Here is a 21,142-nt window from a genome sequence, read left to right on the forward strand (position 1 = left end):
AACATGTCCATCTACTGGTACCCAAGTCCGGCAATCCCTAAGCCTCACATCGTGAGTTCATGATAGCAGCCTGCGAGGCAGTGTTCACCACGGGTCTGTTCTCCACAGGCTTGATCCCCTCAGACTAGCTGTAAACTAAAAAGTAAGTTTTCTGCCCACCAGTCCCACCCAATATTTAATGGCAGAGCAGGGGCAGAAGCCTTCAATGAAGAAATGTCTCCCAGCAGAGGACAAATGGCAGTCACCAGTTCTTAACTGGCTCATAAATCCTTCAGAAGAGCCTCTGTCAAGGGCAGAGTCTGTTCCTTGGTCGCTCTATCCGGCAGCCCTGGTAGACCTCCCTGGAAGGACATCCTCGTCCAGTGTCTTCCAAGGCCCCCTGGTTCGTCTGCTGAGAGCGTCTTGCTGGTCCCTCAGCCTTTGGGTCCAGCTGGGGGACGCACAGCTTTCAGCAGGGTGGCCCTGGCTCACCAATCACACCCTTCTGCAGGCTTGCCCGTGGCTTCTTTGGCAACACAGCTTCCTCAGAAACTTAGCAGTGACTGCCATTAAAGCCTTAAAACTCAGCATTTTTCTGTCTCTACCTCTGTGCTCGGCCAAAATTCTTTTCAAGTTAATGGGGACTAACTTGAACGTGCCCGGAACAATAGTCTTGATGGGAAGGAAATTTCCTTCTTCTGGTGTCCCATTGTCTGACAAGAGAATTCTCCTCAGAGGAACGTGAGAACAATTCCTGATTCTTTGGTCCTTCCCCCTGCAGTCTCACTCTGCTGCCTCCTGTCACCACTTCAGTTTGGGGTCCAGTCTGGCTTTATCAGTCTTACGAAGTCGCAAGAGAACACTTACTCCACTCAGGCAGCTCTCTGGAAATGAGTCCGTTCCTCAAGAAAGCGTGTCTCTCAGTGGAGCTGTTCCTTCCATTTTCACTCAACGTCTGGCTGGCGTCGGTTTTAACTCACCTCTTGTGTGTCAAGGAGCAGCCAGGACGCGCCAATATTCTGAGTTTTCTGACCCTTTCCTTAAATGTTGGTGATAGTTCAGTGTTCTGCCACCCAACATATTGTAGGTGATCATGTCCCTGAATGCTTTGTTGGCGCGAAGCAAGGACCACCAGCCTCCCCACAGCCAAGATCTGAGTCTTGGCCACCCACTGTCAAAATGTTTCCTCTAAGCCAAGGACATCCATTTTAGGCTCTAACCAAGGCAATGTTGTACCTCCAGGTATTGAATTCTGTGAATTTCGGTGTGGGAGAGAGCACCCCGAGGGGTGTTGGTGTAAACACAGAAGTTTCGTTCTTTCTGACAAGCTCTCTGAACTGTGATCTCTGCTCTACTGAGGTCACCAGCCACTCAGGCTCCTTCTTCTCCCTGCTCTGCCATGCCCTGGTGATTGTCTTGCCTTCGTGGCCCAAGGCAAGACCATATCCGCCAGTCATCTCCACCAGTAAGGTGGCAGAAGGAGGGAACGACACATCCTTGCTTGTTAAGCATAACTGGGAGATTTCACTCAATCCCATTATTCATAATTTAATCTTGAGAATAAATTTACTCTTCAGTATGGCTTGGTGCCCAGACAGAACTCTGGGTTTTTATTGTTATGGAAGGAGGAGAAGTCAATATTGTGGAAAACAAGCAGCCTTTGCCACACACCGTGGAATCTGTTTAAGGTGAAGCATAAACATCTAGAAAATAACCTATAATTAGTTCATAGATATAATTGCAGGGTGACTCTACTGTCTTCCTCTAAATCTCCCCTCTCTAAAGTATTCCTGGTATTGCCAAGAAGGAGATTATGGGAAATTCCTTATCCAAATCTTCAGGGCGACCTAAATCCTTTAGTATCATTTGAGTTTCCTTTCACTCCCAAACAAGGGGCATCTATTCTTTGTATGCCTGAAAGGAGATGGAGTGATGAAATCTTTAGGTAAGTGTTCAAAGTTCATCTTCTGGATACATCTAGTTGACCTCCTTATTTTTGTTTTTAGTGAACGTGGTTCTCATTGTTAGAATGCACATGGTCTTTTTATCAAAATATTGAGCTTGTTTTCTGTTTTCTTCCATGGCTTCAGTCCCTGGACTATGTTAATTTTATTATCAGTACCCTATTATTCCAGGGTCTAAATCTACCGTTTGTGTGTTTTGCTGGCTCAGGCATATGGCACATTCTTCTTACGATTCTTAAGTTTAGATTGTGAGTTTGTGCTCAGTGGGGCTTTATCAGTGAAAATCCCGAGTGTCCTGGATTAAACTATGTCCCTTGGAGAGGGCGATGGGCATCCTCGGATTGATACCAGACTGGCACTCCTTTGTTGTTGTCAAGTTCTTCCTTTGGGATCCCAAATAGAGTGACATCAAGAAGAATCTTCATGAAAGAAATCTCGTGGTTGGAACGGTTAAGGAGGGGAAGAGTTTCTCCCACCATGAACCCAGGAGGAGACAGCTTTGTTATCTCTTCGCTGGTCAGTGGATGCTGGTCAGTGGATGTTCACGTATCCTGTCACTGAGGATGCATGCGGCCAGTCGATAGGGCTGGCTCTCAGGGTTGGGTGGGGGGGGCAATTTTGTCTCATCATCTTACATGACCCAACATCTTATTTTCTGCAACCATTAAAATCTGAGCCCCTTGATCAGTGGTAACCAAGATAAGCATGCCCCCCAGTTCATACGGTGCAACCAAGCGAGAGTCTATTCTCTTTATTTTTAGTGATTGGGAGTATCTGCACTTTCTTGAGAGCTCAGCTGTGTATTTTATTTTATTTTATCTTACTTTATCTTATTTAAATTCAACCAGCCAATGTACGGTACATCATTAGTTTCAGAGGTAGAGTTCCGGAATTCATCAGCTGCGTATAACACCAGGTGCTCACCCCAACACGTGCCCTCCTTAATGCCCATCACCCAGTTACCCAAACCCCCTCACCCCCGCACCACCATCCCTCCAGCAAACCTCAGTTTGTTTCCTAGAGTTAAGAGTCTCCCATGTTTTTTTCCTCCCTTTCTGATTTCTTCCCATTCAGTTTTCCCTCCCTTCCCATATGACTTCTGTGCTGTTTCTTATATTCCACATATGAGTGAGCCTTATTTTTATCCAGCTTTTCAGGCATTCTGTAGTGGAACGAGCTGTAGACTACATAGTAGTCTACGTAAAGAGAAGTCAAGTCCTTATTTCATTCATGTAGAAGCAAACTAAGCTACATACTCTAACCTAATACGTTGTAATGGAAGGAATAGACTAAAAAGAAAATATCTGCAACATTTGTCATGGGCAAAGACTTAGTATGTTTGTACATCCAGGGACATTTGCTTATTTTAGCTGGATCCCAGGTCCCTAGGTAAAGACAGTGGCTTCATGCACACCCACATCCCTGGTTAACCACCCCATCTCTGAAGCCTCGTCAATTCTTGCACCCTAAGGATGGGCATCCACAGAGTTTACGGGATTGGCACTGCTGTTTTCCTACCCTCGAGAAGACAGTTTCTCTGTTACCTCCCGAGAGTATTCATACCTGACTACTGGTGGCGGGACTGTGACTTTCCGATAGGACGTCCCAAAGATGATAGACTTTCCAATATGATCTCCTGATGATGGTAGACATGGACAAGTGGGAGCCAGAGCAAGATGAACAGAGGAAGTCAGAGAGCAGACAGTGATGGCAGCTCACTAATTAGGAGGGTTTGTGGGTCTCCCAGAAGCAACCGGGACCAGATTCTTTGTAGTGAGCTGATTCCTGGCAATCAGGCTAGGGATGACTGAGTTCCCATCATTGATGGATTGGGTCCCAAGAGCTAAGGCGGCTTTATACTTTCAAGCCATGCGTGATCTGGGGGATGCTAAAGATACAGAGTCCTTAAGAAAAAGAAAATCCCAAATAACAGATGAATAAATAATTCATAAAAGAAACAATAAAACAGTTATCAATCCTAAAAATTAATTTTGCTACAAAATTAAAAAATAAAGTGACCATGAGATGTTGTTTTCATCCTACCAAATTAACAAAGACGATCAAATGTAGAGTTTGCCCTTTTGTCTGACTGATGGGAATGCACATTTGTGTAAATTTTATGAAGGCAAATACTTAGAAAAGAGCTTTTAAAGTGGATATACCATTTCACTCTAAAGTAACTTAAAGAAATAGTAAGAGAGACTTGTAAAATTTGGGGACAGAGAGTGCCACTGCGGCACTCTTCGACACAATAAAGAAATCTGAAAAACAGGAATATTTCACGATAGAAGAATAATCAAAGGAGTTGTATTCCATCCGTTACAAGGCTAGGATGGAGTCACCTGGATCTCACTTTCTTCTCAAAGCCTCTTTCAAGGCCTAGAAAACTGTTTATAACATTCTTGCAAAAATTGTTTATGACACAATTATGGTGCGGATGAAAAACACAGATTGTGGAAGACAGTATATAAAGTAGCACAGTCTGAATTGTGTATACTTGTACCAATCTGCATTAAAACAACTGGAAATCTGTACATAGGTGAGTGATTTCACTTTCTCCAAGGTGAATTTCTCTATGTTTTAAATTTGCCACAGTGCACGTAGGTTGTCTGCATGTTCATTGTACAGGACAACGAAAGTGGTCGTTTCGATTATATGGTCTTGATCAGCTGGGTGTCTGCGGCTCTAGAGTTTCACCCCCATTTCCCTGAGGCGCACATCTGGAGAGTTGTTCTAGGGGAGGGCGGCCCTCACCCAAGAGGGTCCTTGGAGACCCTGCTGGCTCTGGGTTTGGAGGAGGAACCCCACTCCTGGTTGGGGCGTCCCCCAAGTCCTTCTCATTCTTGTTTTGTTGGTTTTGCTTTTCTTTTCCTTTGCTCAGAAGAGTCTCTCAGAGTCGTTCTGCTAGTTAGCAATTCCAACCCTCCTCATGCTGAGCTTCCTGTAGATACCAGGTGAAACCAGATGAAAGTGCCAATATGTAAGTTTTTCACATCCATAGAAAGCGATTTCAACTGGTCTCACCCACCTCAGTTTCATCTGTTCCTCATTTAGTGGAAAAAATCTTTTTCTGGACTGATTAGAAATTCTAGTTAACTGGCTGCCCCATGCGGGCAATGGTGCTCGGCAGAGCTACACGGGCTCCGAAGAATGCTTTCACATGAGCACAGATTGGTTGAACTTTATTTAATTTTTTAAAGTTTATTTATTTATTTTTTAGTAATCTCCACACCCAACATGGGGCTCAAACGCATGACCTCAAGATCAAGAGGTGCACGCTCTTTTGACTGAGCCAGCCAGGCACCCTGTAAATGTTTTTTGGTTTTTGTCTCTCTCTCTCTTTCTTTCTTTTTCATTTTCTTTTCTTTCTTTTTTTTTTTTTTTTAGAGAAGGAGGAGAAGGAGGGGCAGGGAGAGAGCAAGAATCTTAAGCAGGCTCTATGCCCAGCAGGGAGCCGGATGTGGGGCTGATCTCACAACTTTGAGATCATGACCTGAGCTGAAATCAAGAGTCAGAAGCTTAACCTACTGAATCAGCCAGGCAGGCCACCGCTTACATATTTTAGAATAATACTTTCCCACTCACTAGACCATCAATTTAGAAGGTCCTGTTGGAGTTGAAATTAACATCGAAATAGGCTCATATACATAAAAAGGAACAGTTTCCTCTGGTCTTTCATTTAGAACAATAAACCTAAAAAGGAAAAGAAAGAAAACTTTCACAATATTTTATACATTGATTAGATTTGCAAGGTATTTTGGTTTTTTGTTTTTTGTCTTTTTAGAGATTTTATTTATTTATTTGACAGACAGAGATCACAATTAGGCAGAGAGGCAGGCAGGGAGAGAGAGGGGGAAGCCGACTCTCCGCTGAGCAGAGAGCCCAGGGCTCGATCCCAGGACACGGGGATCATGACCTGAGCTGAAGGCAGAGGCTTTACCCCACTGAGCCACCCAGGTGCCCCAGATTTGCAAGGTATTTTGAAACAAATTTTAATTCAAATGTTAAAAGCTGCTGATGACTGGCAATAACATAAAAACAGAAAATCCAATTTTAAAATACCTATTTCATGTTGGCATAGAAGAAATACGCATCTCAAATCATTCCTGGAGTTTGCAAAGTGGAAAAGTAAAGTAAAATGTGGTCTAGAAATAGAATCAAAAACATGTTAGCAGTTCCTGGGCAATGATTAGCAAATGGGTCAAGAAAGAACTACCTAATATAATCTCCCTCCTTTTTATCATGTCCTACTGCCTTTAATCTTGGTCTAAGAGATGAGATTCTGCTGGCACAAAGTGATGATACAAAGTATTCCTCCTGCCAGCAGCTGGGATAAGCAAGCCTGAAATTCACAAGGGGAGTTGGGAGGCTTCAGTTCAAAGATGATTGGGGACAGGAGGAGAACAGGGTTGGGGCAGAGCAGAGGGCAGAGTGAGCCCTGGAGCTCAGAATTCTGGGGAGGTGGGGGCGAGGAGAGGAGTGGAGGGTCACAGGTGGGGGGACCAGCAATGGAGGAAGGGGTGTCCAGTCAGACAGGAGGAAGGACCACTGAGATCGCTTAGTGCGCTGGAAGCCCGGAGGAGGAAGCAGGTTCAGGAAGGGACAGAAATCACCTCCACGGATGCTGCCAAGAAGTTAGCTAAAGGAGAGCGGCCGCTGCGTTTGACCTTGTGTGTAGCTGGGAGCGGCTGTTGGGAGTGGAGGGGCAAGAGTCTGAGAGGAGGCGAGAGAAGTGGAGGAGTGTCGAGTATTTTTTGAAGTTTTCCAGCAAAAGGTCATGATCATGGCTGGAATCCTAACATTTGCAGATGAAATGAACAGTACAAACAGGCCCACTCGCCTAAATATTTAAAATATAAATGCAACTAACAAGCTGTTAAGGAAAAGATGTTCCATCCTCCTATCTTGGAAACAAACAAACAAACACGTATTTTTGATGCAAGATGTTACCATCAGAAAAAACAAAGTAAAGCGTATCAGGGAATCTCTCTGAAGATTTTCCTACAGGCATGTGAACCAGCAATTTTCTCAGAATGTATCTCAAAAGTTATCATTACAATTATCTCCAAAGTAAAAAGGCAATACATTTGTTAACAACCCAGAAGGCCAGGTTTGAATTTGATATTAGAACTCCTCCAACCTCTACCTCAGATCTGGGAGAAAGGGCGAACTATATAAATGGCAGGACCCATGGCAAATGAAAATATGGGGCCCCGTGTTCAAAAATGATTAAGAATTTCAAGATGTTGACAGCAGAGCATTAAATCAAGTGTGGAGACAGACTGAGGGTGGCCCCTGTGAATGGAGGTTACCCAGCCCATTTGAGCAGGGGTCCAGTCTCACTACACCTCCTCCTGGCCCCATGATCCCACCCACGTGTGGGGCAGAATGGGGGGATCTGAGGTGGTGGGCTTGGAAGCTGTGAGCAAACATGAAAAATGGACCCAGAATCTTTATTCCACGTTCTCACCTCCTTCAAGCCTGATGGGTCCATGTAAATTTCACAGTCTCTCCCCATACGTCTAGTTCCCCTTCCTGTGCTCTATCTGACCCCCTTCAGCCCCAAGGCACCTATCTCCATATAACAAACTATATATTTACTTTTATTAGTAAATAATACTTTCACTAGAAAGTAAGATCCCATAAGGACAGGAGTTTTGTTTTTGTTTTTGTTTTTGTTTTTTTCTGTTTGGTCCTGAAAACAGTGCCTAGTCCATATTTAGTGCTCAGTAATATTTGGTTTTGGGGACAGATAAAGTAGGACCTCATGAATCCACTTTGATATAAGGTCTCCTGGAAAAAGTCCCCAACGGTAGAATATCTCATCTCTTCTTGAGTGTGAGCCTTCAATTCCACCAGGGGAATGTGGCTCCTTCCTCTCTCCAAGGTCCCCTTTAAAATGCAAACATTGCAAGCGCTGAACATTATTTAACACTAAAGTTATGTCAGCATTTTCCTGCTTTGGCCCGAGATGGTGGAAAGACCCACGAAGCAACCAATGGTGAAAATATCAGCTGATGTTAGAGGGTGACAGCCGAGGAATAGGCAAGTTTGAAAGCTGACTTCACAAAAGAAGCCATCAGACCCCACCGTTTGAACTCTTAAGTCAGGTAGTTCTCATTCTGATTGTTGAAGGAGAGCGATTGTCTCCAAGAGGGTCTGCTCCAGGACCCTGAGATTCACGGACCGTCTGGAGGGACCGCAGTGCTGCAGGGTGGGTGGTGGTGGAAGGAAGACTAGCATTAGGAGGAAAATGCGTGGGACCAGAATGGAGGAGCTAAGGCAAAAGGATTTCGGCTGCCTCCATTTTGACCTTGGACTTCCTAGTTGGGCTCTGCTTTCTAGCTGGTGCCTCAGCTCAGGTAGAAGACCCCGAGGGCACAGCATCCCTGATTGGCAAGGAGACTATCCCTCAAGCAACAGGGACTGCCCAGAGCCAGCAAGATTCCACTCGTGATTGACTCCAAGATAATGACGGAATTGACCTTCCCTGCCAACATGCACGTACCCCACCCCCCCCGCCGCCCAGTCTTTGCCCCAGGTAAGCCCACAGGGATGTTCAGCACGTGGGAGACAATCTTTGAGATGCTAGTCCAATCGTCCAGGTGTTGGCCTCACTGAAATAAATTTCTTTCTTGTTTTACCACTGCTTGTTTCACCACTGCTTGTTTCTCTGTCTTTGGATTTTGCGGGCAGCTAGTGCCCAAACCTGGTCTGTTTGGGACCCCAGAGACAGGTCCTCTTGCCCCCGCTGTGCCCGGGGCCCCAATAGAAGAGAGGCCTCTGAGCAGATCTCTTCACGTCCCCCAGGCTCCTGGGCACCTGGCCCGATCACCAGAGTCTGATCAGGAAGCACGGACTTTGGATCTGGCTTCAGGGTTTATGGATAAAATCTGTCTTCTGGTTATTCGTCTTTCTTCTGGTGCCTACGTTTATCAAGCTTCAGAAATAGGAGAAAAGGCACATGAAGAGCGCCTTTCCGGATGCCCGGCTCCTGGGGTCTCTGGGACCTTTATGATCTCCCAGAGCAGGTTCCACCAACACTCTCATGGACGTGAACACACCATGTTTCCTCATTTTTTGAAATCTACACCAAGTCTTTGTCTGACTTAAGGGTCTTCCCACCTCCGCCTGTCCGGAGAAGATAAAAGAGTAAATAGCTGGGAAACGGAAAAGAGAAAATAATGTAAGTTCATCTGACCTAACTCTACACTTGTCCAGCTCCAAATACAAGTCAGTCATGGACTTGACCATCCTGATTCTGGGCCTTGACATTCCCTCGACTGCGAGAAATGTCTCCGTCTCTCATCTTCCACTCTGGATTCCTTTCCTTCCCCTATGGATGAGGGGCAAAGCTGTATTTCATTCTTGATATAAAGTGGAAAGAGGGGCCCTGCTGGGAGTTACCGTTTCTACCTTTGAGACTGAAACATAGTAAAATGAAAACCGAAAATCATTAATCATTGCCTGGAAATGGTCACAATCTTCCCCTTAGACATTTATGGTTACATAATGAGACAGGGGTGCCTTGTGGGATAGGCCAGGCTTCCATATCGTCGGAAAAGGGGCAAGAGAAGAGAAGAGAAGCAAACCTTACCCAGCAGCGACTGGGGAAAGGTCCCAAAGTCAGACCAAGGAGCTGTAAATCATAGGGGTAACACTTGCTAAAGGACTCATCTGCATTTCGACAGCACTGGGAAGAGAAATAATAAAATTCCAATATAGTGTAAATATAGTGACTCTTGTCAAGTGTGAAGGAAACACAATAGCCCACCCCAGGGTGGGCAGAGAGCAAATTTTGCCGGGGTACTGAACAGTAGTACTTTACCTTTATAGATGAGGTTGATTACTGTGCCCTTTTCCTTTCTTTCTTTCTTTCTTTCTTTCTTTTTTTTAAGATTATTTATTTAAGACAGAGAGAGAGAAAGAGAGAGAGAGTGAGCAAGGGAGAGGGGCTGAAGCAGGCTCTCCTCTAAGCAGGGAACCCGATGCAGGGCTCGATCCCAGGACCCTGGGATCATGACCTGAGCCAAAGACAGATGCTTAACCCACTGAGCCACCCAGGCACTTCCCAAAGAGAACTTCCATTGTTTGTTTTTGTTGTTGTTGTTGTAGTTCATAGGTAACCAGATGAAGGGGAGTCAGATGCAGAGCTGATGGAGAGATCACATGAAATCCCAGACTCAGAGTGAAGGGGACCTGGGGAGTATTTTCTTCTACAAGAGGATGACGTCTGTTTGGTGCCAAGGGGGTAATGAACACAGGTGACCGAGAGATTTGAGAGCTGAGATGCTACCAGCTATTGGCTTCTTCGAACCAAGAGTCCTCCTGGAACAGATGCCCCGCCTGACTGTGCGAGTTGTGGGACTGAGGCTACATCCGAGCAGAAGCTTTAAGCTTTTAAGGGCCACTGGATGTTTGCCTCAACTCCCTTATTTTCCTCCGGCCTGGACCACATTCTGTCCCAAGGGGAGGTGCCGCGCCTCCTGGAATGAGGATACATGAAGCTGACCCACTAATGACATTGACAACGAGCAAGAAATAAACCAGAAACTTGCAGCAACATATAGTGAAAACTGATGGTGAGATTCTGTGATCATCCAACCCTTTGTGTAGTTGATGATTCACACAAGGACGGCGAAGCCTGGGAAGCGTCAGGTCAACATGGTCAGAGACTTACACCAATTAAAGTTTAAAAAACCAGAAAGATGAAAGGTTGGCGGCATGTAAACAGAACATCTGGATTACAGACCAAGATTTGGGCGGAACTGATGATGTTGCCTGCCCTCCCGATGTGTGACTGGAGCCAGACGTTGGAAGAATTCCTAATGGCTTTGAATTCAGGGGTATCTGAGTCATTAGAACTCGCTTGCACACCACGTAACTCGAATGTATGCTGCATGTGATTTTCCCGGGGAGTGATCAAAACTAACGTCTTCAAAGGTGACGCGACCTTAGCAGTTTTGTTAGCTGAGTATCTGTCGGGTTAGAAGGGAGGGTCTACGCATAACCGATTCAAGTGCTATTTGATTTCTGTGCTGTTTAGTACAAGTTAGTTTTCGAAAGAATTGGACAGACTGATTTTCTTTGTGCTGTTCTTCTCTTTTTGCCCCAAATAAAAATGTGAAGACTTCAGCAGGTTCTTCCCTTCTTCTTCTTCTTTTTTTTTTAAATCAGCAATAAAACTACCATATTCAAAGTCATTTGTATAAATTGCAGGGAGAGCTGCTGCCCTCCTGTGATCGGTGGACTCTAAACAGAAGTTTGACAAAGGCTGTCAGTGTGCTTGTTAGAGCATCAATAACCTTGGCCTTTGGGAAGGGAGGCTGAATGAAGACGGATGGGCGGTGGGTTCTGGCCAGTCAGGCTCTTCCACTGCCAATCGTAGATGCTGATGCCTTCGCCTGCGGGAACGCCACACAGGGCAATTAACAGATGCCACAGCCGGAAGCTTGGCCCTCATCTCATCCAACACCATCGCTCTGACTTCGCGGCTAACTCTTAATCATTCTAGTAATGCGACATGCCGCTGCTTGGCACTTTTTCCGGGAGACATGCTGGAAAGACATTTTCCAAATACTTCTTCATAATGTGATCGAATCCATAGCTTCCTTTTGCAAGTTTCAACATTTTTAATCGCAGGCATTTGGAAAGTTATCGTGTTTGGAGTCCTGAGAGTAAATGGGCATATTTGAATTCCTGAAAGTTGATAGGAAAAATTTAAGCACACAGATACCTTATGTTTTCTTAAATAAAAACACTTTATATTCTCTTAAATAGAAAATATACACCTACCATGCATTAATTTACTTAACTGGATATACAGTAAAGTATATATATAGTCAATCTATACATTTGTTTTATTGGGCAATGCTAGCTGCTATAACGAATAAACCCAACATTTTGGTTGCTTAATATCATGGAATTTTTTTTTCCTTGTTCATATAACAGTCCAATGCAGGATTCCTGGTCAGAAGGAAGTTTTTTCCTAACTTGTGATTCAAAGACCTTAACACCTTGCATCACGTGGGGCCACCATACCTGGTGCTATGATACCTCAAAGTATTCTTTTTTCTAACCAGCTCAAGGGTAAGAGGACAGTAGAGAGGGCTCGGCTGCCTCAAAACATCCCAGCTAAGAAGTGACACAGATCACTTCCACTCATACTTCACTGGAAAGAACTGGTTTATGGCCAGACCTAGGTATACAGTCGATACGGAAAATGGTCTAAGTTGGGGAACCATTTACAAAGAACATGTCCAAATTGTGGAAGACAGAGCAAAGTTTTGGGTTCATAGCTAGCTTTTACTGCTATAATCACCTTGTTGGATAATAAGTTTCGGAAGTTTTTTTCTCATATATTTAAACACATTGGTCTTTTTATGTCAATGTTATGTCAGTTCTATTTCAAAATTCAAGGGTCAACATCTACCAAAGCATTGAATTATCAACAATCTGACTCCATCTTTCTACACACAGAGTTTGTATTACAGTCCTCAAAGCATTGTTGTGTAACACTTGGTAATTAAAATTCTCCTAATATCACTGCGCCCACCTGGAGAGTTTCAGTCTATACTTATTTGGGGTTGAAGGCAAACAGTATCATGCAAATCACACACTCCTTTCAGATATCACACAAATATTAAATACGATGACTGCAGAAACATATTTGCCCAGAAAGAATCCAGATAATTTCCAATTATACTATTCATTCATTCACTCACATTTATTATTCTCCTACTAGATGCCAGGCCTAAAGACTCATTTCAGTTTCTGCTAGTGTAAAATATTTAATTTCATTACCCTCAACTTTTGATGTAAATTTGTTAAGAAAGGGAAAGGGAAACCAATTGCATGAACTGAGTCTGTAGCCCTCCCTCCAATACACTGAAACTATTTGTTTTTGTTTTTGTTTTGTTTTCCCTCCAAATGCTCGGGTCTTATTGGTTAACGAGGAAGCTGTTCTCCCGGAAGTGCTGTATTTAATAAAGTGTAAACATTAAGCTGATTTTCCGGGTATGGGGCAGGGACTCACAGACTCAGAGACCACACTCCTCACCTCCCTCCTGCTGACTCCTTGTGACTTCCGCTCACCGGGCAGATTCGGGGTTCTTGAGCCCTCGAGGGGAGGAAAAGCCATGTTAGTGAACAAAAGACTTCCTCTGCCCATTCCTTCCCCTTCGCATGTGTCCAGCTCAGAGAGCACACTTTGAGAAATGGAAAAAGAAATCCGTACTAATGACTTCGTAATAAGTCAGATAGATTTCCATCTTTGTTTTCAGCCAGATTGCAGAAGAACTTAAATTGTCAGCTGATAGAGCATTAAAAGTAATTTTAGATGATAGATGATAGTACAATTTCTGGAGGGTAGCTTTGAAGAGTTCAAAGAATTGAGTGACATTGTTACCGCAATTTGCTTCCATTTCCATCTATTTATATGGATGAATTCTCGAAGCACTTGAACTTATAAAACTGAAAAATAGGAATGGAATTGATACTGAATTCTTTTTATGTTTTAGCAATAAGTGATTTCTATCCAGAGACATATAAACTAAAAAAAAAAAAAAAAGGGAAGAAAAAGAAAAAGAAGAAAAGAGTGCCCATCCCACTAAAGATGCATTTTTTAATAAAATGTTATGTTCTTTCTTATAATTATCAAAATTTGTGAGACATTTTCATTTTTGTTCCATTATGCAATGGTAATTATTGTAATGATAACTAAATCCAGAAGTAATTATTCAAATGGTAGAGCAGGGTATTTAAAATATCACATGATATTTTAGAAAATTAAATTTAAATACATACCCATATTTATATTGTAGAGAAGTATAATGGAAATGCAAATTTAATGAGCAAAAGAAATGATGTAAAACTTTTCCTGTAAGAGAAGACTTTGTTCATCTAGTTTAAAAATAGTCAATGGATATCAAATCACTTTGGAGTTTAGATTCCACTGGATCTATTTAAAAGAGAAAATATTAAGGCTTTACTTTGAGCTTCCAAAACGTGCAGTACCTTTGAAACTACAGCCTTGCAATTAGTTAAATTTGTGATAAGACATTTGGATATTAACTTTAACATATGCGAAGAGAAAATTCATACCTTCATCATTCTTTCGGGAAACATATTTGAAGGTGCCGGCCATGATGGTGGTGTATTTCCAAGTTCACATGCAGCAGATTGGACAAACAGCACTCAGTGGGAGGACATACAGATGTTCTAGCTCTTACTCAAAGCTCCTGAGGCTGGAGAAGTATCATAAGTTACAAAGGTCAGATGGTACCTTCTCCACAGTACATAATATCCTGGGGTCGTTTCATAACATCTCAACTCTTTGCTACTTCTCTAGCTGGGAGGGAGTAGGTTTCCCTTGTCCCTCAATCTGGACTAGCGCATGACATTTTGGGCCACTGGAAGGCAATGTAAATGACACTGTAAACTTTGAGCCTGTGCCCTAGGAGAGCTGCAGCTTTCCTTCAATCTTCTTGGAGTCCACCCGCTCAAAACCCCACTGTCATGCGGAAGGAGCCCCAGCGAGTCACATGGAGAAAGTTCTGGTGGGGACCTGATTCGTCTCAGTCGGGGCCCAGCTCAGACTTGCCTGCCAGCCATGTGAGTGAGCCATCTGAGGAGACCCAGCTCAGGTGAGCCTCTAGATGCCCACAACTCCTAGAGGATTCCACGTGGGACAGAAGAACAACCCAGCTGTGCCCATCACCCAGCTATGCCCATCAACCCTCAATCTCACGAGGAGACAGAGACCGTGAACAGTGGTGGTTGCTTTAAGCCCCTGTAGGATTCACTCATTGCACAGCAAGAACTAACTGGTCTGTGTTCCCAGTGGGGTCTAGGGCAGCACCCTGTAACCAAACACATGAATATTTCTGCAGAAAAATCTAGAAATAGTCACAATGTGGAACCACAGAAATGGTAAATAGCCTCACATCAGTTCATGTCAACTGTTCCCTTAAAAGTGCATTGGGTCACTTTTTAAAAAAGATTTTATTTATTTATTTGACAGAGAGCGAGAGCATGAGCAGGGGGAGCTGCAAGCAGAGGGAGAAGCTGACTCCCCGCTGAGCAGGGAGCCCAAGGCAAGGCTCAGTTCTAGGCCCTGGGATCATGACCTGAGCCCAAGGCAGGCACTTAACTGACTGAGCCATCCAGGTGCCTCTCAATGCAATTTCTTTTTTCTTTTCCTTCCTTCCTTCCTTTCTCTCTCTCTCTCTTTCTTTCTTTCTCCTCCTCCTCCCCCTCCTCCTCTTTGTCTTCTTTTTGTTAACCACATGAGTTATGAATAGAATGGTTTTTGGAGAATTTTGAACTTTAGAATTATGGATATGTACAACTCACATGGTGAATTTAAATTTAAATATGAATCTTAGTTTAAAACCCAGCTGACATGATCTGTTCTCCAGAAAGCTGTCGCTGAAATACCTCTAACACTTTCCCTGAAGCCTCATACTCATCCTTGCACATGCAGGCACATTTCTTATAACTTTTGTACCTTTTCTTTAAAAAAAAAAAAAAAAAGATTTATTTATTTATTTATTGGAGAGAGAGAGAGAGAGAGCGAGCACAAGAACACTTGTGAGTGGGATAAGGGCAGAGGGGGAGGGAGAGAGAGACTCAAGCCAAAACCAAAAGTCGAGGGGTGCCTGGGTGGCTCAGTGGGTCAAACCTCTGCCTTTGGCTCAGGTCATGATCTCAGGGTCCTGGAACTGAGCCCCGAGTTGGGCTCTCTGCTCAGTGGGGAGCCTGCTTCCTCCTCTCTCTCTCTGCCTGCCTCTCTGCCTGCTTGTGACCTCTGTCAAATAAATAAATAAAATCTTAAAAAAAAAAAAAAACAGAAACCAAACATCAGATGCTTAACGAACTGAGCCATCCAGGTGCCTCTCTGCACTTTCCCCTGTTGCCACACTAGATCAGAAGCTCACTCAAGGCAAGGAGATATTCTTCTCTGTCTTCAATAAATCCCAAATATTGGACTTTGCACCCAAACACAACTACCAGGTAGAAACTTGTCACTCCCGATGATTCCAGGGTCTCATCTTTGCCACATTATACACATCTACAATTATCCTCTGCTTGTAGATGAAGAAACAGAGGCCCAGAAAGATTGTGTAAGTTTCCTAAAGTCGCAGAACCAACGGATCCCACGGCCTGGCTTTAAACCCAGACGGGTGAGCTTCGCAGGACTAAAAATGTGATATGCATTTTTAAAGTTTTTTAATTAATTAATTTATTTACTTATTTGGTAACCTCTACACCCAGTGTGGGGCTCAAACTCATGACCCTGAGATCAAGGGCCACAATGCTCTTCCAACTGAGCCAGCCAGGTCCCCCCCAACCGGCATGTTGAATAACCATCGTCGGAGATGCCTAACCTAACCAGTAGTCATTTTTCAAGGGAGAAGCGGTTATATACGAACTTGTTTTTTTCTCTACAAAATTCGATACATTTCACAAATCTTTATAAAGCAGCAAAATACTGCATTCGTCACTCAAGGTGATACAAAGACGATTGAGTATTCATGAAAATCCCTCAGAAGTCAAACACACAGATGTAAAATACATATTGCTTAATTAATTTTGTTGAATTATGGAACGAACAAACTACCAGTTCGATTTCCCTGGCTCGTCTCTTAAGGAGCTCGCAATTCCCTTTATTAAGAAAATAATACACGTATTCATTAAAGTACCTGCTCTTGTGAAAGCAGGACAGTCCAATGAAAGCACAAGATAAAAGAAATATAAACTTTAATATCAATCAAAGTATGCCCAAATGATGCTTATCAGATGTTTTCCATATATATATATTTTTAAAGATTTTATTTATTGATTTGTCACACATTGAGAGAGTACAAGCAGAGGGAGCAGCAGGCAGAGGGAGAAGCAGGCTTCCTGCTGAGCAAGGAGCGCACTTCTGGCCTCGATCCCAGGACCCTGGGATCATGACATGAGCTGAAGGAGATGCTTAACAGACTGAGCCACCCTGACATCCCCCAAAGTACATTTTTTCATCCGTGGCTATTATGTTTCCTCGTTTCCAGGACACTACAGACCATCTCAATGCTCCTCTTGCTCCCAGTTCTAAACCCCTTTCAAGGCCAAGTTCATTCTAAGGTTTCTCCTGCTCCTCTTAATACTTTCTGCTGGTCATATGTTTTCACCATCAACTATTCAACCTGAACTGGTAATTCACCCCTTTTCCTCTTCTGCAAAACTCACCTGTTCAGAAATCTTTGCTCCTGGTGAGAAGCTTTTCGTTTTAGATCCCAGTCTGCTACAGAATCCAGGTTCTTTCTCTTCTGGGTATCTGTAAACCAGCAAAAACAACCAAACACATTTAAAATGATGTGCCAGTGGGCTTCCAGGAGTTGCATCTGAACAAGCATAATCAATTGGCAATGCACTGATATTATGACATATCACATAGGAAGGATATCCTATATCACATAGGAAGGATGCACAATTCAGCAACATTTCCAAAGTCAGTAGATTTTGTACCAACATCAAGCAGGCTCCTTATTTTGGGAGCAAACACTTTCAAACAGAGCCTGCATTCCACTTGCTAAATCATGGAAAACAAGGTGAAAGAGGAAAGAAGGCTCAATTAAAATATCACTTGAGGATTTCGAGGAAACTATATTACTCTCTTCCCCTAAAACCCTTAAACCATAATTGTGATGCATTTGGATGATTTAGTAATAATCACACAGATGTAAACGCCAGGCAGCTTGAGCATTGAATTGGAACAACATTCCCTTCTTATTGAGAGAAGTTGTTAAAGGTTGAGATTTTCAGCGTATGGTTGTACGTGAATAAAGTTCATAGGAAGAAATGAGGCTAATACTTGTATTTGTGATGTAGCTTCAACATGAGAGCACGTTCTGTACTTAAACAGTTAACATTGGGGGCGTGGTGTATAATGCATATTTAGGTCATATATTTAAGTAGTACTGTTGATAAAAGATTTTTTGGCCTTAAAAGACTGTTTCTGAAATAAGAGAAGTTTTCACATTAAAAAAAAATATGCCAGTTTGCTGCTGAATTTTATCATACTAAAGAACACCTGAAGGGTTACCTGTCTCTCGATGGTCTCATCTTAAAGGTAAATTGTGTTGATGGTAAAATCATCCCCTGATTTGTTGTGGCTCACCATTTCTGTGCCTGGCAGATGGTGGCATGCCTGTGTCCATGCCACCAATGGCCCGTACGAGGCCTGCATTCAGAGAGCACCTGGAGAGGCAAATAATAACTTTCATTTCTGGATGGTCAGTTCCACCTCTGCCCAGAAGTCAGGTCATAGCTGGGCCTCCCTTTCTCCCACCTGCTTTCCTACATGAAGCGTGAGACCATCTCCCTGATAAGGTTGCTCAGAAAATTCAGGTCTGTTTGTAACTTCTCATCAAATATAAGTAATGCATTTCTTGAAAATAGTCAACTCCTAAAGGAAAGGGACCATAACTAGTCCACATGACTAGTTCACCAGCTGTGGCCCTCCTCCAGCACTGGGGATGCAGGCTGGACCTCAGTGGCCATGCTGAGCGGGCGAGAAGCGCACTGGGCCTGTGCTCACAGGATGGGACCCCCACCCCCCCACCCCCTGGCATTAGGTGGCCCTCTCTGTGGTTGTTCTGAACTGAGTCCAGCAGTGGTCATACATTAATTGTATGGAGCTGCCAGGGGACAAAAGACAAGATGGTGTCACAGGCTGGAGACGGCCCCTTGATGAAGCCGCTAGCTGCTCTCACACTTTGTGGACAGCTAGTTAATTAGGCACACGTCTTTGTCATCAGAGGCCATTGGCTTTCTGCAGAGGGGTTTGCAAACTCCTCTTACCTGTTCCCTGAGTCGATGACCCCAGAGAGCCTTGAGTGAACATCAGGTGGATTCCAGGGGCCATTTGTGATGTGGATGGAGAGGAGTGTGGTGGAAAAAAGATGAGATGGAGTATTTCTAACCCTGGGAGTTTAGATTTTTAACAGAATAATCCAATCAGTAATGAGAATATCATTTTACATGTTGTATCCAGTAGGATTAGGTCCCACCACATGTGGCAGAATGCCCAAACTGGCAGTGGTTTACACAAAATAGAAATGTTACTTGTCTCACCTATAAAGGAGTCCTGAGATGGGCAGTGAGTGCACACCTGGGCCTGCTCTCCTTAGTCTTTAAGACACAGGATTTGTCTGGCCAACACTTTTGCTATCCTGAGAATATGTCCCATAACCTCAGCATCCTGGCTGAATGCCAGAGCTCCAACCATCACAGCCACAGTCCAAGAAGGAAGGTTACCTTCCTCCATTTTAGAGAAACTTTCTGGAAATTGCACAAACACTCTGACTTACATTTCTTTCATCAAAATGCATGGCCACATTTAGTTTTGCTGGACGTGGCCAAGTAGTCATTTGGCTTGGTGGTGAAGAGATGAAGAAAAAATTGGGGTTTTGGGGGCACTTGAGTGGCTCAGTGGGTTGGGCTTCTGCCTTCGGCTTGGGTCGTGGTCTCAGGGTCTTGGGATAGATCCCTGCATTGGGTGCTCTGCCTGGCACGGAGCCTGCTTCCCCCTCTCTCTCTGCCTGCCTCTCTTCCTACTTGAGATCTCTCTCTGTCTCTCTCTGTCAGATAAATAAATACATAAAAATCTTTAAAAAATAAAAATAAAAAAATTAGGGTTCTTCTTACTAGAAAAATGGGGGAGTGGACACTGAGAATTTCTGCTGCATATAATTTTATTCTCTTCCCTCATAAAATACTTGCATTAGGGACTGCTTTTGGAGAACAATTTTCTTTTTGAAAGCAATCATGTCATATAACCCTAGAAACAAAATAAATGAAGAACACTGGCCTATTCATTATGATGATATATAGAATTACATCTTGGCTAGAAAGTATTTGAAATCCTATAAAATGTACTAATTATATATTGAATCATCAAACTTATAAAGAACCTTGACTACTATAAAGATAACTATAGAATTAAAATAAGATTCTCACTAAGCTATGTGGAGATACTTCTCATTAGTGAAATTTATTTTGTTAGAAAAATAGCAAAAAATCTTTAAGAGAAAATTATATTTACCCATCTAGAAGTTCTAAAACTCAAATCATGAAAGCATAATTTTTATGATTGCTTTAAGAATCATGTCATAGAAGAATGAAACCTTCGGTCTCTAGAAAGGGGGTGACCCCTCTTTCTCCAGTGCCCCCCACACCCACCCCGAGCACACGCAAGATAAAAGTCTATATTTTGAATTCTAAATCTGGTCGCTATGACAATGGTCACAACAGGCCTCCATTTCATTGGGTCATGCAGGTTCCATTTGTTTTAAAGGGAAGCATGTATTTTAGCCCCAGGGAGACAGTGGTGATGGATAGAGTCTCAGACTAGGGGTCAGAAGACTGGTTTCTATTCTCAGCTTCCAGCACTGATTTGTGTGGCTACAGGCTGGTTACTTAAAGTCTTTGGTTTTATATCTGCTTCCTACAAAGCTCAGCTACTTCCATGTGATTATCTGCTCCTTGTAGATGGTAGGTATCAGAGAATTCATTACGAAAAACCCTTGAGGTCCTCACGTTCCCAATGCCGACCATCCCCATTTTCCTCTGTGGGGGATTCCTGGACGTCACTCAACCAGGTAGAATCCATGTAGCGAGTACATTGGGAATGTTCTTTCCTGGCACGCCTTCCTAGGTCCAGGCACCTGAGGAACTGCAGACAGGGCAGCTTAGAACTTCAAGGAATTATTTGGATTCAGATATACCCCAATTTTAAGAAACCTGTTTTGACCCATTTCCAGCCAAAGCCAAGGGAGGCAGATTTCTTGGGATGCTTTGTGTGGAATTAGGCAAGACTGAGGGAGTTCAGCCAGAGCTCTGGGAAGTTTAATTCCAAATCTCAGATCTGGCGGGGGGGATATGAAGGAGGAACCCCTGGGATTACCCACAGCTGGCCCCGGGCGGCCAACCTCCTCCACACACAGATGTGCGCCCTGAGTTTCTCCTTCTCATTCAGAATGGACCTGTTGCCACATTTAAACACTCCGTGGGACTGTCACTTGCTCTATTGTCATGAAGTTCAGAGATAAAACTGCTCATGCCAAAATGAACCAGCCCGCTAAGAACATTTTCGCTCTCCCAGAAATTTTGAGACTGTCTATATTTCCACGATTGGAAAACCAATCCTTTAAAAT

Source organism: Lontra canadensis, unplaced genomic scaffold (assembly GCF_010015895.1).
Source record: "Lontra canadensis isolate GAN:19392208 unplaced genomic scaffold, GSC_riverotter_1.0 scaffold22, whole genome shotgun sequence".
Lineage (NCBI taxonomy): Eukaryota > Metazoa > Chordata > Mammalia > Carnivora > Mustelidae > Lontra > Lontra canadensis.